Source organism: Mercurialis annua, linkage group LG3 (genome assembly GCF_937616625.2).
Source record: "Mercurialis annua linkage group LG3, ddMerAnnu1.2, whole genome shotgun sequence".
In the NCBI taxonomy this organism is placed as follows: domain Eukaryota; kingdom Viridiplantae; phylum Streptophyta; class Magnoliopsida; order Malpighiales; family Euphorbiaceae; genus Mercurialis; species Mercurialis annua.
Genome location: NC_065572.1, coordinates 32830609 through 32856424, shown reverse-complemented (window position 1 = coordinate 32856424; position 25816 = coordinate 32830609). Strand labels below are relative to the sequence as shown.

The following is a 25816-nucleotide window of genomic DNA, read 5'->3' as shown; positions in this document are numbered from 1 at the left end:
ACATTTGGCTTAAATTGCTAAAAGGGTGAAACGCTTGGATTTTTTTCGTAACTTGTGTAAACGTTTGGCTTAAATCGCTAAAAAGGTGAAATGCTTGGATTTGTTTCGTAACATTTGCAAACGTTTGGCTTAAATCGAAAATGGAAAACGTTTTGTTTTGTTCCGTAGCGTTTAAACGTTTGGCTTAAATAGCTAAAAATATGAAACGTTTGGATTTTCGTAACGTTTTAAACGTTTGGTTTTGTTTCTTAACATTTGTAAACGTTTGGCTTAAATCGTTAAAAAGGTGAAACGTTTGTATTTGTTTCGTAACGTTTGTCTTAAATCGCTAAAATGGGGAAACTTTTGGATTTGTTTCATAACGTTTGTAAACGTTTGGCTTAAATCGCTAAAAAGGAAAAACATTCGGACTTGTTTCGCAACGTTTGTAAATGTTTGGCTTCAATCGTTAAAATGGGGAAACGTTTGGATTTGTTTCGTAACGTTTGTAAATGTTTGGCTTAAATAGCTAAAAACGTGAAACGTTTGGATCTGTTTCGTAACGTTTGGCTTCATTCACTAAAAAATTGCAAACGTTTGGCTTAAATAACAAAAAAGGTTAAACCTTTAGATTTGTTTCGGAATGTTTGTAAACGTTTGGCTTAAATTGCTAAAAAGGTTAAATGCTTGCATTTGCTTCGTAACGTTTGTAAACGTTTGTTTTGTTTCACAATGTTTGTAAATGTTTGCTTCAATCGCTAAGAAGGTGAAGCGTTTGGATTTGTTTCGTAATGCTAGTAAACGTTTGGCTTAAATTGCTAAAAAGGTGAAACGCTTGGATTTCTTTTAAAACGTTTGTAAACGTTTGGTTTATAATGCTAAAACGGTGAAATGCTAAAAAGGTGAAACGTTTGGATTTGTTTTGTAACATTTTAAACGTTTGGTTTTGTTTTGTATCATTTGTAAAATTTTGGCTTAAATCGCTAAAAAGGTGAAACGCTTGGATATGTTTCGTAACATTTGTAAACGTTTGGCTTAAATCGCTAAAATGGGAAAATGTTTGGATTTGTTTTGCAACGTTTGTAAACGTTTGGCTTAAATCGCTAAAAAGTTGTAACGTTTAGATTTTTTTCGTAACGTATGTAAATGTTTGGCATAAATTGCAAATAAGGTGAAACGCTTGGATTTGTTTCGCAACATTTTAAACGTTTGGCTTAAATCGCTAAAAAGGTGAAATGTTGGTTTTTGTTCCGTAACGTTTGTAAACTTTTCACTTAAATCGCTAAAAAGGGGAAACGTTTGGTTTAATTTCAAAACGTTTGGCTTAAATAGCTAAAATGGGAAAACATTTGGATTTGTTTCGTAACGTTTGTAAACGTTTGGCTTACATCGCTGAAAAGGTGTAATGTTTGGATTTGTTTCGTAACATTTGTAAACAATTGGGTTAAATCTCTAAAAAGGTGAAACGTTTGGATTTCTTTCGGTATGTTTTATACGTTTGCTTTAAATCGCAAAAATGGGAAAACATTTTGATTTGTTTCGTAACGTTTGTAAACGTTTGACTTATATCACTAAAAAGGTGAAACGTTTGGATTTGTTTCGTAACGTTTGTAAACGTTTGAATTATATTTCTAAAACGGTGAAACGCTTTGAATTTGTTTCGTAATGTTTGTAAACGTTTGGCTTCAATCGGAGAAAGGGGAAAAGTTTTTGGATTTGTTTCGTAACGTTTGTAAACGTTTGGCTTAAATCGCTAAAATGGGGAATAATTTCGATTTGTTTTGCAACGTTTGCAAACGTTTTGTCTAAATCGCTAAAAGGGTGAAACGTTCGGATTTGATTCGTAATATTTGTAAACGTTCGGCTTAAATCACTAAAAGGTGAAATGTTTGGATTTCTTTCGTAACGTTTGTAAACGTTTGGCTTAGATTGCTAAAAGGGTTAAACACTTGGATTTGTTTCGTTACGTTTGTAAACGTTTGACTTAAATTTGTAAAAAGGTGAAACGCTTGGATTTGTTTCGGAACGTTTGTAAACGTTTGGCTTAAATTGCTAAAAAGGTGAGATGCTTGGTTTTGTTTCGTAACGTTTGTAAAGGTTTGGCTTAAATCGCTAAAAAGGTGAAATGTTTGGATAGGGTTTGTAACGTTTTAAATGTTTGGTTTTGTTTCGTAACGTTTATAAGCGTTTGGCTAAAATCGCTAAAAAGGAGAAACGTTTGGATTTGTTTCGTAACGTTTGTAAACGTTTAGCTTAAATCGCTATAAAGGCAAAACTTTTGAATTTGTTTCGTAACGTTGGTAAAAGTTTGTCTTAAATTGCTAAAAAGGTGAAATGCTTGGTTTTGTTTTGTAATGTTTGTAAAGGTTTGGCTTAAATCGCTAAAAATGTGAAATCTTTGAATAGGTTTCATAATGTTTTAAAAGTTTGGTTTTGTTTTGTAACGTTTGTAAACGTTTGGCTAAAATCGCTAAAAAGGAGAAACGTTTGGATTTGTTTCGTAAAGTTTGTAAACGTTTGGCATAAATCGCTATAAAGGCGAAACGTTTTGATTTGTTTCGAACGTTTGGCTTAAATCGCTAAAAAGATGAAACGTTTGGATTTGTTTCGTAACGTTTGTAAACGTTTGGCTTAAATCGCTAAAAAGGGGAATTGTTTTGATTTATTTCGTATCGTTTGTAACGTTTGGCTTAAATCGCTAAAAAGGCGAAACGTTTGGATTTGTTTTGTACGTTTGGCTTAAATTTCTAAAAAGGTGAAACGCTTTGATTTGTTTCGTAACATTTGTAAACGTTTTGCTTAAATTGATAAAAAGGTGAAACACTTGGTTTTGTTTCGTAACGTTTGTAAAGGTTTGCCTTAAAGCGCTAAAAATGTGAAACGTTTGGATTTGTTTCGTAACGTTTTAAACGTTTGGTTTTGTTTCGTAACGTTTGTAAAGGTTTGGCTTAAATTGCTAAAAATGTGAAACGTTTGGATTTTTTTCGTAACGTTTAAAACATTTGGTTTTGTTTCGTAACGTTTGTTATCGTTTGTTTTAAATCGCTAAAAAGGGGAAACGTTTGGATTTGTTTAGTAGCGTTTGTAAACGTTTAGCTTAAATTGCTAAAAATGTGAAACGTTTGGATTTGTTTCGTAACGTTTGTAAACGCTTGGCTGAAATTACTAAAAAGGTGAAACGCTTGGATTTGTTTCGAAACATTTGTGAACGTTTGGCTTAACTTGCTAAAAACTTGAAACATTTGGATTTGTTTCATAACCTTTGTAAACGTTTGCCTTAAATCGCTAAAAAGGTGAAACGTTTGGATTCTATTTCGTAACGTTTGTAAACGTTTAGCTTAAATCACTAAAAAGGGTATACGTTTGGATTTGCTACGTAAAATTTGTAAACGTTTCGCTTCAATCGCTAAAAAGGTGAAACTTTTGTATTTGTTTCGTAATGTTTGGAAATGTTTGGCTTAAATTACTAAAAAGGTGAAACGCTTGGATTTGTTTCAGAATGTTTGTAAACGTTTGGCTTAAATTGCTAAAAAGGTGAAACGCTTGGATTTGTTTCATAATGTTTGTAAACGTTTGGCTTCAAATGCTAAAAAGGTGAAATGCTTGGTTTATTTCGTAACGTTTATAAAGGTTTTGCTTAAATCGCTAAAAATGTGAAACGTTTGAATTTGTTTCGTAACATTTTTAACATTTGGTGTTGTTTCGTAACCTTTGTAAACGATTGGCTTAAATTGCTAAAAAGGTGAAACGTTTGGATTTGTTTCGTAACGTTTGTAAACGTTTGGCTTAAATCGCTATAAAGGCGAAATGTGTGGATGTGTTTCAGAACGTTTGTAAACGTTTGGCTTATATCGCTAAAAAGATGAAACGTTTGGATTTTTTCGTAACGTTTGTAAAAGTTTTTCTTAAATCGCTAAAGAGGCGAAACGTTTAAATTTATTTCGTATCGTTTGTAAACATTTGGCTTCAATCGCTAAAAAGGTGAAAGGTTTGGATTTGATTCCTAACATTTGGCTTAAATTGCTAAAAAGGTGAAACGATTTGATTTGTTTCATAACGTTTGTAAACGTTTGGCTTAAATTGCTACAAAGGTGAAACGCTTGGATTTGTTTCGTAACGTTTGTAAACGCTTGGTATAAATTACTAAAAAGGTGAAACGCTTGGATTTGTTTCGAAACATTTGTAAACGTTTGGCTTCAATTGCTAAAAAGGGGAAACGCTTGGATTTGTTTCGCAAAGTTTGTAAACGTTTGGCTTAACTTGCTAAAAACTTGAAACATTTGGATTTGTTTCATAACCTTTGCAAACGTTTGCCTTAAATCGCTAAAAAGGTGAAACGTTTGGGTTCTGTTTCGTAACGTTTGTAAACGTTTAGCTTAAATCACTAAAAAGGGGATACGTTTGGATTTGTTGCGTAACATTTGTAAACGTTTGGCTTCAATCTCTAAAACGGTGAAACGTTTGTATTTGTTTCGTAACGTTTGTAAATGTTTGGTTAAAATTATTAAAAAGGTGAAACGCTTGGATTTGTTTCAGAATGTTTGTAAACGTTTGGCTTAAATTGCTAAAAAGGTGAAACGCTTGGATTTGTTTCAGAATGTTTGTAAACGTTTGGCTTAAATTGCTAAAAAGGTGAAACACTTGGATTTGTTTCATAATGTTTGTAAACGTTTAGCTTCAAATGCTAAAAAGGTGAAATGCTTGGTTTATTTCGTAACGTTTATAAAGGTTTGGCTTAAATCACTAAAAATGTGAAACGTTTGGATTTGTTTCTTAACTTTTTTAACATTTGGTGTGGTTTCGTAACGTTTGTAAACGATTGGCTTAAATTGCTAAAAAGGTGAAACATTTGGATTTGTTTCGTAACGTTTGTAAACGTTTGGCTTAAATCGCTATAAAGGCGAAATGTGTGGATGTGTTTCAGAACGTTTGTAAACGTTTGGCTTAAATCGCTAAAAAGATGAAACGTTTGGATTTTTTCGTAACGTTTGTAAACGTTTGGCTTAAATTGCTAAAGAGGCGAAACGTTTATAAACATTTGGCTTTGATTCCTAAAAAGGTGAAACGTTTGGATTTGATTCCTAACATATGGCTTAAATTGCTAAAAAGGTGAAACAATTTGATTTGTTTCATAACATTTGTAAACGTTTGGCTTAAAATGCTATAAAGGGGAAACGTTTGGATTTGTTTCGTAGCGTTTATAAACATTTTGCTTTAATCGCTAAACAGGTGCAACGTTTGGAATTGTTTGTAACGTTTCTAAATGTTTGGCTTCAATTGCTAAAAAGGTGAAAAGTTTAGATTCATTCCATAACGTTCGTAAACGTTTGGCTTAAATTGCTAAAAAGGTGAAACGCTTGGATTTGTTTTGGAACGTTTGTAAATGTTTGGATAAAACTGCTAAAAAGGTGAAACGCTTGGATTTGTTTCGTAACGTTTGTAAACGTCTGGGTTAAATTGCTAAAAAGGTGAAACGCTTGGTTTTGTTTCGTAACGTTTGTAAAGGTTTGGCTTAAATCGCTAAAAATGTGAAACGTTCGGATTTGTTTCATAACATTTTAAACGTTTGGTTTGGTTTCATAACGTTTGTAAAGATTTGGCTTAAATCGCTAAAAATGTAAAACGTTTGGATTTGTTTCGTAACGTTTTAAACGTTTGGTTTTGTTCCGAAACGTTTGTAAACATTAGGCTAAAATCTTTAAAAAGGTGAAACGTTTGGTTTTGTTTCGTAACGTTTGTAAAGGTTTGGCTTAAATTGCTAAAAATGTGAAACGTTTGGATTTTTTTCGTAACGTTTAAAATATTTGGTTTTGTTTCGTAACGTTTGTTATCGTTTGTTTTAAATCGCTAAAAAGGGGAAATGTTTGGATTTGTTTCGTAGCGTTTGTAAACGTTTGGCTTAAATTGCTACAAAGGTGAAACGCTTTGATTTGTTTCGTAACGTTTGTAAACGCTTGGCATAAATTACTAAAAAGGTGAAACGCTTGAATTTGTTTCGAAACATTTGTAAACGTTTGGCTTCAATTGCTAAAAAGGGGAAACGCTTGGATTTGTTTTGCAACGTTTGTAAACGTTTGGCTTAACTTGCTAAAAACTTGAAACATTTGGATTTGTTTCATAACCTTTGTAAACGTTTGCCTTAAATCGCTAAAAAGGTGAAACGTTTGGGTTCTGTTTCGTAACGTTTGTAAACGTTTAGCTTAAATCACTACCAGAAAACCTGCCTTTTGTGACGGAAATTTGTGACGGAAAAAATCCGTCACAAATTAGTGATGGATTTGTTACAAATTAGTGACAGATTGTAAAATATTGACGGATTTGTGATGGAAATTTCCGTTGCAAATTTTGTGACGGAAAATTCCATCACAAATTCGTCACAAATATTTGTGAGGGACAAATCTGTCATAAATCCGTCACAAATTTGTGAAGGAAACTACTCCGTCACAAAATTGTGACGGATTTGTAACTGATTTGGCGTCACAAGTATTTGTGACAGACATATCCGTCACAAATATTAAAATTCCGACTGTCTGTCACAATTCCGTCACAAATTTGTGACGGATTTGTGACGGCTATTTCCATCATAAATCATAAAAAAGAAACAACCCCTAACTTCCCTTTGCCAACGCCACTTTCTGTGGTAAAAAAGAACATTTTGCCAAAATTAAAAACAAAGATACCAATCTCTCAAATTAGATCCTACCATTTTCTCCTTGACCTAATTTTCTCTTTTCTTTCTCAAGTGCAAACAGTTGTGCTCCTTCCTTTCTCCGCCGCTGTCCAAATATGAAGCTGAAGCTTTCTCTTCCGCCTCCTGATGAAGAATCTTTCGCTAAATTCTTGTGAGTTCCTTAATTTTTTGTATAATGTTAATTATTTCGTATTTTTTTGGCTAATGATTGAATCTGGATCGGTGACAGAACTCAAAGCTGTACTTTTATGGATGGCGATCTGCTTGTTAATCGCGATAGGGTTCGTATTGTCTCTCAAATTAAACCTGAAGCTGTAAGTTTTGTCCAATACTGAAATCACCGGATAATGTCGTTGCTACTGATGTCGTTTTGAAAATTAACGCGAAATTCTATTTAGAAATATTTTCCTTTTTACTTAAATTTGGCTTAGGTTAAATTATGGACCGATATTTTTGAATCTTGGATGTAAATATTTGCACATGTTTTTTTGTTATTTTGCCTTAGTTTACCTCTCAGATAATTTTATTAAAGTTTACATTTTTGAGCTAACCTTCATTGATATTTTTATCCAATGATTTAGCATCTTATTTGCTAATTCTTGAATGAACATATGGATTATCATACTACTCGTCCAACTCTGTAGCGGATCTTGCAAATAAACATGTATTTATGTTGGAACACCGGTCATACAGAAATTGGAATGGTTTATAATAAGCACTGTCAGTAATTGTTAGAAACTATACATTGTTTTTGGTTGCTGTGGAAATTGGAAACATTAGAGAATTGCTATTATGGACTTTAAGTTTAGAAAATTAAAAATTAGAAACATTGGTTGATGTGTGACTTTAGTTTAGTATTTAGCATTAAAAGGTACTCTCTGTTTTTGGAATCCTTATTAAATGTAAAGTAGTCTAAAATTATGTAGTATGTACGTACCAAGTTCATTTTATGTCACTCCTTTCAAAATGCCATTTTTTTGGTAGCTGAAATGTGATTGTGTACTTAATAAAATGTTCTTGCAGCCTCACTTATTGTCAAGTCCTAATGAAATTGCTCATAATAAGAATATTCTATGGATCTTTTTGATGGCTTATAATGCTAGAAATGTTAAGTTGAGTGTACTTGGACTTTAATGTCTATAAAAACTTATATCCCATGATGCAATTGCTAAACTAAGTTGATGTTATGTGACTCGTAATCTTTTTTAAATTCATGAATCTCCTCTCTTGTTGTAAACGGTTGCTACCATCATCAGTCTTTATAGTTTTGCATGTTTGCTTACTTAATTTGACAGTTGCTGCAGTATTCTTTTATAAACCTGCATACTATATTGTACAGATTATTGTAGGGCTTGAGAAAATCATTGAGTAAAGGGTTAACTCGGCTAACTTCTTCATTCATGATACAATGTTACTTCAGATGCAAGAGATGTGGAAGAATATGCAAAATGGTATGCCACTTAGCGGAGGAGCAGGGATTTGAGGATCGCAGGCCATCGAGTCTTCTTTCTTATTTTTATTATTATGATGTTTCTATCGTACTTATATACCTTAAACTACAATATATTGACATATGTTGAACATAGGAGTTAACTTTTAATTTGAATATTTGGTTGTATAAACTTTTATATATTGAGATTTGGACAAATTATGTTTTGCATTTGCTACATAATACAAGAAATGCATTTGCATTATTTAAAAAAATGTAGATTTCAGTCACAATTTTGCAAGATTGTGACGGATTAGTGACGGTATACCATTTTTGTGACAACATCTTTGTCATAAATCAGTCACAATTTGTGACAGATTAGAAATGAAATTTGCTGTAACAAAAATGGTAGTCTGTCACAAATCCGTCACAAATTTGTGACGGATTTGTGACGACAATAAACTTAGTGAGAGAAAACTCTGTCACAAATCTGTCACAATTTGTGACGGATTAGTGATAGAATCTACCATCACATTTTGTGACGGCTTATTTAGAGTGAGTAAATTAGGTTTGTGACGGAAAATCCGTCACTATTTCCGTCACAAATTTGTGACGGAAATAGATTTCCGTCACAAAAAATTAGCGACAACGTTTATAGAGACGACTGTAAATCCGTCACAAATCCGTCACAAACTCAAATTTGTGACGGATTTGTGACGGATTTGGCCGTCACAAAAACCAGGATTTTTTGTAGTGAATCACTAAAAAGGGGATACGTTTGGATTTGTTGCGTAACATTTGTAAACGTTTGGCTTCAATCGCTAAAAAGGTGAAACGTTTGTATTTGTTTCGTAACGTTTGTAAATGTTTGGTTAAAATTATTAAAAAGGTGAAACGCTTGGATTTGTTTCAGAATGTTTGTAAACGTTTGGCTTAAATTGCTAAATAGGTGAAACGCTTGGATTTGTTTCAGAATGTTTGTAAATGTTTGGGTTAAATTGCTAAAAAGGTGAAACGCTTGGATTTGTTTCATAATGTTTGTAAACGTTTGGCTGCAAATGCTAAAAAGGTGAAATGCTTGGTTTATTTCGTAACGTTTATAAAGGTTTGGCTTAAATCATTAAAAATGTGAAACGTTTGGATTTGTTTCTTAACTTTTTTAACATTTGGTGTGGTTTCGTAACGTTTGTAAACGATTGGCTTAAATTGCTAAAAAGGTGAAACATTTGGATTTGTTTCGTAACGTTTGTAAACGTTTGGCATAAATCGCTATAAAGGCGAAATGTGTGGATGTGTTTCAGAACGTTTGTAAAAGTTTGGCTTAAATCGCTAAAAAGATGAAACGTTTGGATTTTTTCGTAACGTTCGTAAACGTTTGGCTTATATTGCTAAAGAGGCGAAACGTTTGTAAACATTTGGCTTTGATTCCTAAAAAGGTGAAACGTTTGGATTTGATTCCTAACATATGGCTTAAATTGCTAAAAAGGTGAAACAATTTGATTTGTTTCATAACATTTGTAAACGTTTGGCTTAAAATGCTATATAGGGGAAACGTTTGGATTTGTTTCGTAGCGTTTATAAACATTTTGCTTTAATCGCTAAAGAGGTGCAACGTTTGGAATTGTTTGTAACGTTTCTAAATGTTTGGCTTCAATAGCTAAAAAGTTGAAACGTTCAGATTCATTTCATAACGTTCGTAAACGTTTGGCTTAAATTGCTAAAAAGGTGAAATGCTTGGATTTGTTTTGGAACGTTTGTAAATGTTTGGATAAAACTGCTAAATAGGTGAAACGTTTGGATTTGTTTCGTAACGTTTGTAAACGTCTGGGTTAAATTGCTAAAAAGGTGAAACGTTTGGTTTTGTTTCGTGACGTTTGTAAAGGTTTGGCTTAAATCGCTAAAAATGTGAAACGTTCGGATTTGTTTCATAACATTTTAAACGTTTGGTTTGGTTTCATAACGTTTGTAAAGATTTGGCTTAAATCGCTAAAAATTTAAAACGTTTGGATTTGTTTCGTAACGTTTTAAACGTTTGGTTTTGTTCCGAAACGTTTGTAAACATTAGGCTAAAATCTCTAAAAAGGTGAAATGTTTGGTTTTGTTTCGGAACGTTTGTAAAGGTTTGGCTTAAATTGCTAAAAATGTGAAACGTTTGGATTTTTTTCGAAACGTTTAAAATATTTGGTTTTGTTTCGTAACGTTTGTTATCGTTTGTTTTAAATCGCTAAAAAGGGGAAATGTTTGGATTTGTTTCGTAGCGTTTGTAAACGTTTGGCTTAAATTGCTACAAAGGTGAAACGCTTGGATTTGTTTCGTAACGTTTGTAAACGCTTGGCATAAATTACTAAAAAGGTGAAACGCTTGGATTTGTTTCGAAACATTTGTAAACGTTTGGCTTCAATTGCTAAAAAGGGGAAACGCTTGGATTTGTTTCGCAACGTTTGTAAATGTTTGGCTTAACTTGCTAAAAACTTGAAACATTTGGATTTGTTTCATAACCTTTGCAAACGTTTGCCTTAAATCGCTAAAAAGGTGAAACGTTTGGGTTCTGTTTCGTAACGTTTGTAAACGTTTAGCTTAAATCACTAAAAAGGGGATACGTTTGGATTTGTCGCGTAACATTTGTAAACGTTTGGCTTCAATCGCTAAAAAGGTGAAACGTTTGTATTTGTTTCGTAACGTTTGTAAATGTTTGGTTAAAATTATTAAAAAGGTGAAACGCTTGGATTTGTTTCAGAATGTTTGTAAACGTTTGGCTTAAATTGCTAAAAAGGTGAAACGCTTGGATTTGTTTCAGAATGTTTGTAAACGTTTGGCTTAAATTGCTAAAAAGGTGAAACGCTTGGATTTGTTTCATAATGTTTGTAACGTTTGGCTTCAAATGCTAAAAAGGTGAAATGCTTGGTTTATTTCGTAACGTTTATAAAGGTTTGGCTTAAATCCCTAAAAATGTGAAACGTTTGGATTTGTTTCTTAACGTTTTTAGCATTTGGTGTGGTTTCGTAACGTTTTTAAACGATTGGCTTAAATTGCTAAAAAGGTGAAACGTTTGGATTTGTTTCGTAACGTTTGTAAACGTTTGGCTTAAATCGCTATAAAGGCAAAATGTGTGGATGTGTTTCAGAACGTTTGTAAACGTTTGGCTTAAATCGCTAAAAAGATGAAACATTTGGATTTTTTCGTAAAGTTTGTAAACGTTTGGCTTAAATCGCTAAAGAGGCGAAACGTTTGTAAACATTTGGCTTTGATTCCTAAAAAGGTGAAACGTATGGATTTAATTCCTAACATTTGGCTTAAATTGCTAAAAAGGTGAAACAATTTGATTTGTTTCATAACATTTGGCTTAAATTGCTAAAAAGGTGAAAAAATTTGATTTGTTTCATAACGTTTGTAAACGTTTGGCTTAAAATGCTATAAAGGGGAAACGTTTGGATTTGTTTCGTAGCGTTTATAAACATTTTGCTTTAATCGCTAAAGAGGTGCAACGTTTGGAATTGTTTGTAACGTTTCTAAATGTTTGGCTTCAATAGCTAAAAAGGTGAAACGTTCAGATTCATTTCATAACGTTCGTAAACGTTTGGCTTAAATTGCTAAAAAGATGAAACGCTTGGATTTGTTTTGGAACGTTTGTAAATGTTTGGATAAAGTTGCTAAAAAGGTGAAACGCTTGGATTTGTTTCGTAACGTTTGTAAACGTCTGGGTTAAATTGCTAAAAAGGTGAAACGCTTGGTTTTGTTTCGTAACGTTTGTAAAGGTTTGGCTTAAATTGCTAAAAATGTGAAACGTTCGGATTGGTTTCATAACATTTTAAACGTTTGGTTTGGTTTCATAACGTTTGTAAAGATTTGGCTTAAATCGCTAAAAATGTAAAACGTTTGGATTTGTTTCGTAACGTTTTAAACGTTTGGTTTTGTTTCGAAACGTTTGTAAACATTAGGCTAAAATCTCTAAAAAGGTGAAACGTTTGGTTTTGTTTCGTAACGTTTGTAAAGGTTTGGCTTAAATTGCTAAAAATGTGAAACGTTTGGATTTTTTTCGTAACGTTTAAAATATTTGGTTTTGTTTCGTAACGTTTGTTATCGTTTGTTTTAAATCGCTAAAAAGGGAAATGTTTGGATTTGTTTCATAATGTTTGTAAACGTTTGGCTTAAATTGCTAAAAAGGTGAAACGCTTGGATTTGTTTCATAATGTTTGTAAACGCTTGGCATAAATTACTAAAAAGGTGAAACGCTTGGATTTGTTTCGAAACATTTGTAAACGTTTGGCTTCAATTGCTAAAAAGGGGAAACGCTTGGATTTGTTTCGCAACGTTTGTAAACATTTGGCTTAATTTGCTAAAAACTTGAAACATTTGGATTTGTTTCATAACCTTTGTAAACGTTTGCCTTAAATCGCTAAAAAGCTGAAACGTTTGGATTCTGTATCGTAACGTTTGTAAACGTTTAGCTTAAATCACTAAAAAGGGGATACGTTTGGATTTGTTGCGTAACATTTGTAAACGTTTGGCTTCAATCGCTAAAAAGGTGAAACGTTTGTATTTGTTTCGTAACGTTTGTAAATGTTTGGTTTAAATTATTAAAAAGGTGAAACACTTGGATTTGTTTCAGAATGTTTGTAAACTTTTGGCTTCAATCGCTAAAAAGGTGAAACGTTTGGCTTAAATCGATAAAAATGTGAAACGTTTGAATTTGTTTCGTAAAATTTGGCTTAAATTGCTGAATAGCTGAAACACTTGGTTTTGTTTCGTAACGTTTGTTAACGTTTGGCTTAAATTATTAAATATGAGAAACGTTTGGATTTGTTTCCCAACGTTTGTAAATGTTTGGCTTAAATCGCTAAAAGGTGAAATGTTTGGATTTGTTTTGTAATTTTTGTAAACGTTTGGCTTAAATCGCTAAAAGGGGGAAACGTTTGGATTTGTTCGTAACGTTTATAAACGTTTGGCATAAATCGCTAAAAGGGTGAAATGTTTGGATTTGTTTTGTAACGTTTTAAACGTTGGCTTAAATCGCTAAAATTGGGAAACATTTGGATTTGTTTCAACGTTTGTAAACGTTTGGCTTATATCGCTAAAAATGTGAAACGTTCGGATTGATTTCGTAGCGTTTGCAAACGTTTGGCTTAAATCGCTAAAAAGGTGAAACGTTTGGATTTCTTTCGTACCGTTTGTAAACGTTTGGCTTAAATCGCTAAAAATGCGAAACGTTTAGATTTGTTTCGTAACGTTTGTAAACGTTTGGCTGAAATTGCTAAAAAGGTGAAACTCTTGGTTTTGTTTCGTAAATTTTGTAAACGTTTGTCTTAAATTGTTAAATATGAGAAACATTTGAATTCGTTTTGTAACGTTTGTAAAGGTTTTGTTTCAATCCCTAAAAAATGAAACGTTTGGATTTGTTTCGTAACGTTTGTAAACATTTGGCTTTCATCGCTAAAAAGGGGAAGCGTTTGGATTTGATTCGTAACGTTTGGAAACGTTCGGCTTAAATCGCTAAAAAGTTGAAACATGTGAATTTGTTTCGTAACGTGTGTAAACGTTCGGCTTAAATCGCCAAAAAGGTTAAACGTTTGGATTTGTTTCGTAACGTTTGCAAACGTTTGTCTTAAATCGCTAAAAAGGTGAAACGTTTGGATTTATTTCGTAACGTTTGTAAACGCTTGGCTTATATTGCTAAAAAGGTAAAACGTTTATATTGATTTCGTAGCGTTTGTAAACGTTTGGCTTAAATCGCTAAAAAGGGGAAACGTTTGGATTTGCTTCGTACCGATTGTAAACGTTTGGCTTAAATCGCTAAAAAGATGAAACGTTTGGATTTGTTTTGTATCGTTTCTAAAAGTTTGGCTTAAATCGCTAAAAAGTTGAAACGTATGTATTTGTTTCGTAACATTTTAAACCTTTTTTTTTCGTAGCGTTTTTCGACGTTTGGCTTAAAATGTTAAAAGGTGAAACGTCTGGATTTGTTTCGCAACGTTTGTAAATGTTTGGCTTAAATCGCTATAAAGGTGAAACGTTTGGATGTTTTTCCTAACGTTTGTATACGTTTGGCTTAAATTGCTAAAAAGGTGAAACTCTTGAATTTGTTTGATAACGTTTGTAAACGTTTGGTTTAAATTGCTAAAAAGGTGAAACGCTTGGATTTGTTTCATAATGTTTGTAAACGTTTGGCTTAAATTGATAAAAATGTGAAACGCTTGGTTTTTGTTTCGTAACGTTTGTTAATTTTGGCTTAAATTGCTAAAAATGTGAAACATTGGATTTGTTTTGTAACGTTTGGATTTGTTTTGCTTCAATCGCTAAAACTGTGAAATGTTTGGATTTGTTTCGTAACGTTTGTAAACGATTGGCATAAATTGCTAAAAAGGTAAAACGTTTGGATTTATTTCGTAACTTTTTAAACGTTTGGTTTAAATTTCTTAAAAGGAGAAACGTTTGGATTTGTTTCGAAACATTTTGTAAAGGTTTGGCTTAAATCGATAAAAATGTGAAACGATTGGATTTGTTTCCTAACGTTTGTAAACGTTTGGCTTAAATCTCTAAAAAGGTGAAATGTTTATATTTGTTTCCTAATTCGCTAAAAAGTAGAAACGTTTGGATTTGTTTCGTAACGTTTTGAAATGTTTGGCTTAAATCACTAAAAAGGTGAAACGCTTGGATTTTCTTCGTAACGTTTGTAAACGTTTGGCTTAAATAGATAAAAAGGGGAAACGTTTGGATTTGTTTCGTAACATTTGTAAACGTTTGGCTTAAATCGCTAAAAAGGTGAATCTTTTGGATTTGTTTCCTAACGTTTGTAAATGTTTGGCTTAAATCGCTAAAAAGGTAAAACTTTTGGTTTTGTTTTGTTACGTTTGTAAACATTTGGCTTAAATCACTAAAAAGGTGAAACTTTTGAATTTGTTTCGTAAGGTTTGTAAACGTTTGTTTTATATCGCTAAAGAGGTGAATTGTTTGGATTTGTTTCGTAACGTTGTAAACATTTGGCATAAAATGCTACAAAGGGTTTCTTAACATTTTAAACGTTTTGATTAGTTTCGTAACGTTTGTAAACGCTTGGCTTAAATTATTGAAAAGGTGAAACATTTGGATTTGTTTTGTAACCTTTGTAAACGTTCGGTTTAAATTGCTAAAAAGGTGAAACGGTTGGATTTATTTCAACGTTTTAAACGTTTTGATTTGTTTCGAAACGTTTGGATCTTTTTTATAACGTCTGTAAATGTTTGGCTTCAATCACTAAAATGGTGAAACGTTTGGATTTGTTTCGTAACGTTTGTAAACGTTTGGCTTAAAGCACTAAAAAGGTTAAACGTTTGGATTTGTTTCGTAACATTTACAATCGTTTGGTTTTGTTTCGTAGCGTTTATAAACGTTTGGCTTAAATCGCTAAAATGGGGAAACGTTTGGTGTTGTTTTGTAACTTTTGTAAACGTTTGGATTCGTTTTGTAACGTTTTGAAAGTTTGGTTTTAACGTTTGTAAACGTTTGGCTTAAATCGCTAAAAAGGGGAAACGTTTGGATTTGCTTCGTACCGATTGTAAACGTTTGGCTTAAATCGCTAAAAAGATGAAACGTTTGGATTTGTTTTGTATCGTTTCTAAAAGTTTGGCTTAAATCGCTAAAAAGTTGAAACGTATGTATTTGTTTCGTAACATTTTAAACCTTTTTTTTTCGTAGCGTTTTTCGACGTTTGGCTTAAAATGTTAAAAGGTGAAACGTCTGGATTTGTTTCGCAACGTTTGTAAATGTTTGGCTTAAATCGCTATAAAGGTGAAACGTTTGGATGTTTTTCCTAACGTTTGTATACGTTTGGCTTAAATTGCTAAAAAGGTGAAACTCTTGAATTTGTTTGATAACGTTTGTAAACGTTTGATTTAAATTGCTAAAAAGGTGAAACGCTTGAATTTGTTTCATAATGTTTGTAAACGTTTGGCTTAAATTGATAAAAATGTGAAACGCTTGGTTTTTGTTTCGTAACGTTTGTTAATTTTGGCTTAAATTGCTAAAAATGTGAAACATTGGATTTGTTTTGTAACGTTTGGATTTGTTTTGCTTCAATCGCTAAAACTGTGAAATGTTTGGATTTGTTTCGTAACGTTTGTAAACGATTGGCATAAATTGCTAAAAAGGTAAAACGTTTGGATTTATTTCGTAACTTTTTAAACGTTTGGTTTAAATTTCTTAAAAGGAGAAACGTTTGGATTTGTTTCGAAACATTTTGTAAAGGTTTGGCTTAAATCGATAAAAATGTGAAACGATTGGATTTGTTTCCTAACGTTTGTAAACGTTTGGCTTAAATCTCTAAAAAGGTGAAATGTTTATATTTGTTTCCTAATTCGCTAAAAAGTAGAAACGTTTGGATTTGTTTCGTAACGTTTTGAAATGTTTGGCTTAAATCACTAAAAAGGTGAAACGCTTGGATTTTCTTCGTAACGTTTGTAAACGTTTGGCTTAAATAGATAAAAAGGGGAAACGTTTGGATTTGTTTCGTAACATTTGTAAACGTTTGGCTTAAATCGCTAAAAAGGTGAATCTTTTGGATTTGTTTCCTAACGTTTGTAAATGTTTGGCTTAAATCGCTAAAAAGGTAAAACTTTTGGTTTTGTTTTGTTATGTTTGTAAACATTTGGCTTAAATCACTAAAAAGGTGAAACTTTTGAATTTGTTTCGTAAGGTTTGTAAACGTTTGTTTTATATCGCTAAAGAGGTGAATTGTTTGGATTTGTTTCGTAACGTTGTAAACATTTGGCATAAAATGCTACAAAGGGTTTCTTAACATTTTAAACGTTTTGATTAGTTTCGTAACGTTTGTAAACGCTTGGCTTAAATTATTGAAAAGGTGAAACATTTGGATTTGTTTTGTAACCTTTGTAAACGTTCGGTTTAAATTGCTAAAAAGGTGAAACGGTTGGATTTATTTCAACGTTTTAAACGTTTTGATTTGTTTCGAAACGTTTGGATCTTTTTTATAACGTCTGTAAATGTTTGGCTTCAATCACTAAAATGGTGAAACGTTTGGATTTGTTTCGTAACGTTTGTAAACGTTTGGCTTAAAGCACTAAAAAGGTTAAACGTTTGGATTTGTTTCGTAACATTTACAATCGTTTGGTTTTGTTTCGTAGCGTTTATAAACGTTTGGCTTAAATCGCTAAAATGGGGAAACGTTTGGTGTTGTTTTGTAACTTTTGTAAACGTTTGGATTCGTTTCGTAACGTTTTGAAAGTTTGGTTTTAACGTTTGTAAACGTTTGGCTTAAATCGCTAAAAAGGTGAAACGTTTGGCTTAAATAGATAAAAAGGTGAAACGTTCGGATTTGTTTCATAACGTTTATTAACGTTTGGCTTAAATTGCTGAAAAGGTGAAACACTTGGTTTTGTTTCGTAACGTTTGTAAATGTTTGGCTTAAATTATTAAATATGAGAAACGTTTGGATTTGTTACCCAACGTTTGTAAATGTTTGGCTTAAATCGCTAAAAGGTGAAACGTTTTGATTTGTTTCGTAAAGTTTGTATACATTTGGCTTAAATCGCTAAAAAGGTGAAACGTTTGGATTTGTTTCGTAACGTTTGTAAAAGTTTGGCTTAAATCGCTAAAAAGGTGAAATGTTTGGATTTGTTCGTAACGTTTGTAAACGTTTGGCATAAATCGCTAAAAAGGTGAAATGTTTGGATTTGTTTTGTAACGTTTTAAACGTTTGGCTTAAATCGCTAAAATGAGAAAACATTTGGATTTGTTTCTTAACGTTTGTAAACGTTTGGCTTAAATCGCTAAAAATGTGAAACGTTTGGATTTGTTTCGTAACGTTTGTAAACGTTTGGCTTAAATTGCTAAAAAGGTGAAACTCCTCGTTTTGATTCGTAAATTTTGTAAACGTTTGGCTTAAATTGTTAAAAAGGTGAAACGGTTGGATTTGTTTCAACGTTTTAAACGTTTTGATTTGTTTCGAAACGTTTGGATCTTTTTTATAACGTCTGTAAATGTTTGGCTTCAATCACTAAAATGGCGAAACGTTTTGATTTGTTTCGTAACGTTTGTAAACGTTTAGCTTAAAGCACTAAAAAGGTTAAACGTTTGGATTTGTTTCGTAACATTTACAATCGTTTGGTTTTGTTTCGTAGCGTTTATAAACGTTTGGCTTAAATCGCTAAAATGGGGAAACGTTTGGTGTTGTTTTGTAACTTTTGTAAACGTTTGGATTCGTTTCGTAACGTTTTGAAAGTTTGGTTTTAACGTTTGTAAACGTTTGGCTTAAATCGCTAAAAAGGTGAAACGTTTGGCTTAAATCGATAAAAAGGTGAAACGTTCGGATTTGTTTCATAACGTTTATTAACGTTTGGCTTAAATTGCTGAAAAGGTGAAACACTTGGTTTTGTTTCGTAACGTTTGTAAATGTTTGGCTTAAATTATTAAATATGAGAAACGTTTGGATTTGTTACCCAACGTTTGTAAATGTTTGGCTTAAATCGCTAAAAGGTGAAACGTTTTGATTTGTTTCGTAAAGTTTGTATACATTTGGCTTAAATCGCTAAAAAGGTGAAACGTTTGGATTTGTTTCGTAACGTTTGTAAAAGTTTGGCTCAAATCGCTAAAAAGGTGAAATGTTTGGATTTGTTCGTAACGTTTGTAAACGTTTGGCATAAATCGCTAAAAAGGTGAAATGTTTGGATTTGTTTTGTAACGTTTTAAGCGTTTGGCTTAAATCGCTAAAATGAGAAAACTTTTGGATTTGTTTCTTAACGTTTGTAAACGTTTGGCTTAAATCGCTAAAAATGTGAAACGTTTGGATTTGTTTCGTAACGTTTGTAAACGTTTGGCTTAAATTGCTAAAAAGGTGAAACTCCTCGTTTTGATTCGTAAATTTTGTAAACGTTTGGCTTAAATTGTTAAAAAGGTGAAACGGTTGGATTTGTTTCAACGTTTTAAACGTTTTGATTTGTTTCGAAACGTTTGGATCTTTTTTATAACGTCTGTAAATGTTTGGCTTCAATCACTAAAATGGCGAAACGTTTGGATTTGTTTCGTAACGTTTGTAAACGTTTAGCTTAAAGCACTAAAAAGGTTAAACGTTTGGATTTGTTTCGTAACATTTACAATCGTTTGATTTTGTTTCGTAGCGTTTATAAACGTTTGGCTTAAATCGCTAAAATGGGGAAACGTTTGGTGTTGTATTGTAACTTTTGTAAACGTTTGGATTCGTTTCGTAACGTTTTGAAAGTTTGGTTTTAACGTTTGTAAACGTTTGGCTTAAATCGCTAAAAAGGTGAAACGTTTGGCTTAAATCGATAAAAAGGTGAAACGTTCGGATTTGTTTCATAACGTTTATTAACGTTTCGCTTAAATTGCTGAAAAGGTGAAACACTTGGTTTTGTTTCGTAACGTTTGTAAATGTTTGGCTTAAATTATTAAATATGAGAAACGTTTGGATTTGTTACCCAACGTTTGTAAATGTTTGGCTTAAATCGCTAAAAGGTGAAACGTTTTGATTTGTTTCGTAAAGTTTGTATACATTTGGCTTAAATCGCTAAAAAGGTGAAACGTTTGGATTTGTTTTGTAACGTTTGTAAAAGTTTGGCTTAAATCACTAAAAAGGTGAAATGTTTGGATCTGTTCGTAACGTTTGTAAACGTTTGGCATAAATCGCTAAAAAGGTGAAATGTTTGGATTTGTTTTGTTACGTTTTAAACGTTTGGCTTAAATCGCTAAAATGAGGAAACATTTGGATTTGTTTCTTAACGTTTGTAAACGTTTGGCTTAAATCGCTAAAAATATGAAACGTTTGGATTTGTTTCGTAACGTTTGTAAACGTTTGGCTTAAATTGCTAAAAAGGTGAAACTCTTGGTTTTGATTCGTAAATTTTGTAAACGTTTGGCTTAAATTGTTAAATATGAGAAACATTTGAATTTGTTTCGAAACGTTTGTAAAGGTTTGGTTTCAATCGCTAAAAATGTGAAATGTTTGGATTTGTTTCATAACGTTTTTGTAAACGCTTGGCTTTCATCGCTAAAAAGGGGAATCATTTGGATTTGCTTCGTACCGTTTGGAAACGTTCGGTTTAAATCGCTAAAAAGGTGAAACGTTTGGATTTGTTTTGTATTATTTCTAAAAGTTTGGCTTAAATCGCTAAAAAGGTTAAACGTTTGGATTTGTTTCGTAACATCTTAAACGTTTGGTTTAAATCGCTAAAAAGGTGAAACTTTTGGATTTGTTTCGTAACGTTTGTAAATGTTTGGCTTAAATCGCTAATAAGGGGAAACGTTTGGTTTTGTTTTGTTACGTTTGTAAACGTTTGGCTTAAATCACTAAAAAGGTGAAACGTTTGAATTTGTTTCGTAACGTTTGTAAACGTTTGTTTTATATCGCTAAAGAGGTGAAACGTTTGGATTTGTTTCCTAACGTTTGTAAACATTTGGCTTAAAATGCTAAAAAGGGTTTCTTAACATTTTAAATGTTTTGATTAGTTTCTTAACGTTTGTAAATGTTTGACTTAAATTACTGAAAAGGTGAAACATTTGGATTTGTTTTGTAACCTTTGTAAACGTTCGGCTTAAATTGCTAAAAAGGTGAAACAGTTGGATTTCTTTCGTAATGTTTTAAACGTTTTGATTTGTTTCGAAACGTTTGGATTTTTTTCATAACGTTTGTAAATGTTTGGCTTCAGTCACTAAAATGGTGAAACGTTTGGATTTGTTTCGTAACGTTTGTAAACGTTTGTCTTAAATCACTAAAAATGTGAAACATTTGGATTTGTTTCGTAACGTTTACCATCGTTTGGTTTAGTTTCGTAACGTTTAAAAATGTTTGGCTTAAATCGCTAAAATGGGGAAACGTTTGGTGTTGTTTTGTAACTTTTGTAAACGTTTGGATTCGTTTCGTAACGTTTTGAAAGTTTGGTTTTAACGTTCGTAAACGTTTGGCTTAAAATCGCTAAAAAGGTGAAACGTTTGGCTTAAAATCGCTAAAAAGGTGAAACGTTTGGCTTAAAATCGCTAAAAAGGTGAAACGTTTGGATTTGTTTCGTGCCGATTATAAACATTTGGCTTATAGTGCTAAAAAGGGGAAACATTTAGATTGATTTCGTAGCGTTTGTAAACGTTTGGCTTAAATTGCTAAAAAGGGAAAACGTTTGGATTTGTTTCGTACCAATTGTAAACGTTTGGCTTCAATCGCTAAAAAGGTGATACATTTGGATTTGTTTTGTGTCGTTTCCAAAAGTTTGGCTTAAATCGGTAAAAAGGTGAAACGTTTGGATTTGTTTCGTAACATTTTAAACGTTTGGTTTTTTTTCGTAACGTTTTTCGACGTTTGGCTTAAATCGCTATAAGGTGAAACGTTTGGATTTGTTTCGTAACGTTTGTAAACGTTTGGCTTAAATCGCTAAAAAGGTGAAACGTTTGGATTTGTTTCGTAACGTTTGTTAACGTTTGGCTTAAATTGCTGAAAAGGTGAAACACTTGGTTTTGTTTCGTATCGTTTGTAAACGTTTGGCTTAAATTATTAAATATGAGAAACGTTTAGATTTGTTTCCAAACATTTGTAAACGTTTGGCTTAAATCGCTAAAAGGTGAAACGTTTTGATTTGTTTTGTAAAGTTTGTATACATTTGTCCTAAATCGCTAAAAAGGTGAAACGTTTGGATTTGTTTCGTAACGTTTGTAAACGTTTGGTTTAAATTGCTAAAAAGGTGAAACGTTTGGTTTTGTTTTGTAACCTTTGTAAACGTTCGGCTTAAATTGCTAAAAAGGTGAAACAGTTGGATTTGTTTCGTAACGTTTTAAACGTTTTGATTTGTTTCGAAACGTTTGGATTTTTTTCATAACGTCTGTAAATGTTTGGCTTCAATCACTAAAATGGTGAAACGTTTGGATTTGTTTCGTAACGTTTGTAAATGTTTGGCTTAAATCACTAAAAATGTGAAACGTTTGGATTTGTTTCGTAACTTTTACCATCGTTTGGTTTTGTTTCGTAACGTTCATAAACGTTTGGCTTAAATCGCTAAAACGGGGAAACGTTTTGTGTTGTTTTGTATTTTTTATAAATGTTTGGATTCGTTTCGTAATGTTTGGATTTTTTTCATATCATTTGTAAATGTTTGGCTTCAATCACTAAAATGGTGAAACGTTTGAATTTGTTTCGTAACGTTTGTAAACGTTTGGCTTAAATCACTAAAAATGCGAAACGTTTAGATTTGTTTCGTAACGTTTACCATCGTTTGGTTTTGTTTTGTAACTATTCTAAACGTTTGGCTTAAATCGCTAAAATGGGGAAACGTTTGGTGTTGTTTTGTAACTTTTGTAAACGTTTGGATTCGTTTCATAACATTTTGAAAGTTTGGTTTTAATGTTTGTAAACGTTTGGCTTCAATCGCTAAAAAGGTGAAACATTTGGCTTAAATCGATAAAACGGTGAAATGTTTGAATTTGTTTCGTAAAGTTTGGCTTAAATTGCTTAATAGCTGAAACACTTGGTTTTGTTTCGCAACGTTTGTAAACGTTTGGCTTAAATTATTAAATATGAGAAACGTTTGGATTTGTTTCCCAACGTTTGTAAATGTTTGGCTTAAATCGCGAAAAGGTGAAACGTTTGGATTTGTTTTGTAATTTTTGTAAACGTTTGGCTTAAATCGCTAAAAGGGGGAAACGTTTGGATTTGTTCGTAACGTTTGTAAACGTTTGGCATAAATCGCTAAAAAGGTGAAATGTTTGGATTTGTTTTGTAACGTTTTAAACGTTGGCTTAAATCGCTAAAATTGGGAAACATTTGGATTTGTTTCAACGTTTGTAAATGTTTGGCTTAAATCGCTAAAAAGGTGAAACGTTTGGATTGATACCGTAGCGTTTGCAAACGTTTGGCTTAAATCGCTAAAAAGGTGAAACGTTTGGATTTCTTTCGTACCGTTTGTAAACGTTTGGCTTAAATCGCTAAAAATGTGAACCTTTTGGATTTGTTTCGTAACGTTTGTAAACGTTTGGCTGAAATTGCTAAAAAGGTGAAACTCTTGGTTTTGTTTCATAAATTTTCCAAACGTTTGTCTTAAATTGTTAAATATGAGAAACATTTGAATTTGTTTCGTAACGTTTGTAAAGGTTTGGTTTCAATCGCTAAAAAAGTGAAACGTTTGGATTTGTTTCGTAACGTTTGTAAACATTTGGCTTTCATCGCTAAAATGGGGGAAGCGTTTGGATTTGTTTCGTAACGTTTGGAAACGTTCGGCTTAAATCGCTAAAAAGGTGAAACATGTGAATTAGTTTCGTAACGTGTGTAAACGTTCGGCTTAAATCGCCAAAAAGGTTAAATGTTTGGATTTGTTTCGTAACGTTTGCAAACGTTTGTCTTAAATCGCTAAAAAGGTGAAACGTTTGGATTTATTTCGTAACGTTTGTAAACGCTTGGCTTATATTGCTAAAAAGGTAAAACATTTAGATTGATTTCGTAGCGTTTGTAAACGTTTGGCTTAAATCGCTAAAAAGGGGAAACGTTTGGATTTGCTTCGTACCGATTGTAAACGTTTGGCTTAAATCGCTAAAAAGGTGAAACGTTTGGATTTGTTTTGTATCGTTTCTAAAAGTTTGGCTTAAATCGCTAAAAAGGTGAAACGTCTGTATATGTTTCGTAACATTTTTAACGTTTTTTTTCGTAGAGTTTTTCGACGTTTGGCTTAAAATGCTAAAAGGTGAAACGTTTGGATTTGTTTCGCAATGTTTGTAAATGTTTGGCTTAAATCGCTATAAAGGTGAAATGTTTGGATTTGTTTCCTAACGTTTGTATACGTTTGGCTTAAATTGCTAAAAAGGTGAAACTCTTGGATTTGTTTGATAACGTTTGTAAACGTTTGGTTTAAATTGCTGAAAAGGTGAAACGCTTGGATTTGTTTCGTAATATTTGTAAACGTTTGGCTTAAATTGATAAAAATGTGAAACGCTTGGTTTTTGTTTCGTAACGTTTGTTAATTTTGGCTTAAATTGCTAAAAATGTGAAACGTTGGATTTGCTTTGTAACGTTTGGATTTGTTTTGCTTCAATCTCTAAAACTGTGAAATTTTGGATTTGTTTCGTAACGTTTGTAAACGATTGGCATAAATTGCTAAAAAGTTAAAACGTTTGGATTTGTTTCGTAACTTTTTAAACGTTTGGTTTAAATTGCTTAAAAGGAGAAACGTTTGGATTTGTTTCGAAATATTTTGTAAAGGTTTGGCTTAAATCGATAAAAATGTAAAACGATTGGATTTGTTTCGTAACGTTTGGCTTAAATCGCTAGAAAGGTGAAATGTTTATATTTGTTTCCTAATTCGCTAAAAAGCAGAAATGTTTGGATTTGTTTCGTAACATTTTGAAACGTTTGGCTTAAATCGCTAAAAAGGTGAAACGCTTGGATTTTCTTCGTAACGTTTGTAAACGTTTGGCTTAAATAGATAAAAAGGGAAAACGTTTGGATTTGTTTCGTAACATTTGTAAACGTTTGGCTTAAATCGCTAAAAAGGTAAATCTTTTGGATTTGTTTCCTAACGTTTGTAAATGTTTGGCTTAAATCGCTAAAAAGGTAAAACTTTTGGTTTTGTTTTGTTGCGTTTGTAAACGTTTGGCTTAAATCACTAAAAAGGTGAAACTTTTGAATTTGTTTCGTAAGGTTTGTAAACGTTTGTTTTATATCGCTAAAGAGGTCAATTGTTTGGATTTGTTTCGTACCGTTGTAAACATTTGGCTTAAAATGCTAAAAAGGGTTTCTTAACATTTTAAACGTTTTGATTAGTTTCGTAACGTTTGTAAACGCTTGACTTAAATTATTGAATAGGTGAAACATTTGGATTTGTTTTGTAACCTTTGTAAACGTTCGGTTTAAATTGCTAAAAAGGTGAAACAGTTGGATTTGTTTCAACGTTTTAAACGTTTTGATTTATTTCGAAACGTTTGGATCTTTTTTATAACGTCTGTAAATGTTTGGTTTCAATCACTAAAAGTGTGAAACGTTTGGATTTGTTTCGTAACGTTTGTAAACGTTTGGCATAAAGCACTAAAAAGGTTAAACGTTTGGATTTGTTTCGTAACATTTACCATCGTTTGGTTTTGTTTCGTAGCGTTTATAAACTTTTGGCTTAAATAGCTAAAATGGGGAAACGTTTGGATTCGTTTCGTAACGTTTTGAAAGTTTGGTTTTAACGTTTGTAAACGTTTGGCTTAAATCGCTAAAAAGGTGAAACGTTTGGCTTAAATCGATAAAAAGGTGAAACGTTCGGATTTGTTTCATAACGTTTGTTAACGTTTGGCTTAAATTGCTGAAAAGGTGGAACACTTGGTTTTGTTTCGCAACGTTTGTATATGTTTGGCTTAAATTATTAAATATGAGAAACGTTTGGATTTGTTACCCAACGTTTGTAAATATTTGGCTTAATTCGCTAAAAGGTGAAACGTTTTGATTTGTTTCGTAAAGTTTGTATACATTTGGCTTAAATCAATAAAAAGGTGAAACGTTTGGATTTGTGTCGTAACGTTTGTAAACGTTTGGCTTACATCGCTAAAAAGGTGAAATGTTTGGATTCGTTCGTAACGTTTGTAAACGTTTGGCATAAAACGCTAAAAAGGTGAAATGTTTGGATTTGTTTTGTAACGTTTTAAACGTTTGGCTTAAATCGCTAAAATGAGGAAACATTTGGATTTGTTTCTTAACGTTTGTAAACGTTTGGCTTAAATCGCTAAAAAGGTGAAACGTTTGGATTTGTTTCGTAGCG

General features: G+C 32.3%; 1 long non-coding RNA gene across 1 annotated transcript; it reads left to right on the top strand.

Moving 5' to 3' along the window:
• Nucleotides 1-6689: 6689 nt before the first annotated feature.
• Nucleotides 6690-8304, top strand: LOC126671187 (uncharacterized). Its single transcript, XR_007638950.2, has 3 exons — nucleotides 6690-6821; nucleotides 6900-6984; nucleotides 8091-8304. It is a non-coding gene; the product is annotated as an uncharacterized LOC126671187 (long non-coding RNA).
• The last annotated feature ends 17512 nt before the right edge of the window (nucleotides 8305-25816 follow it).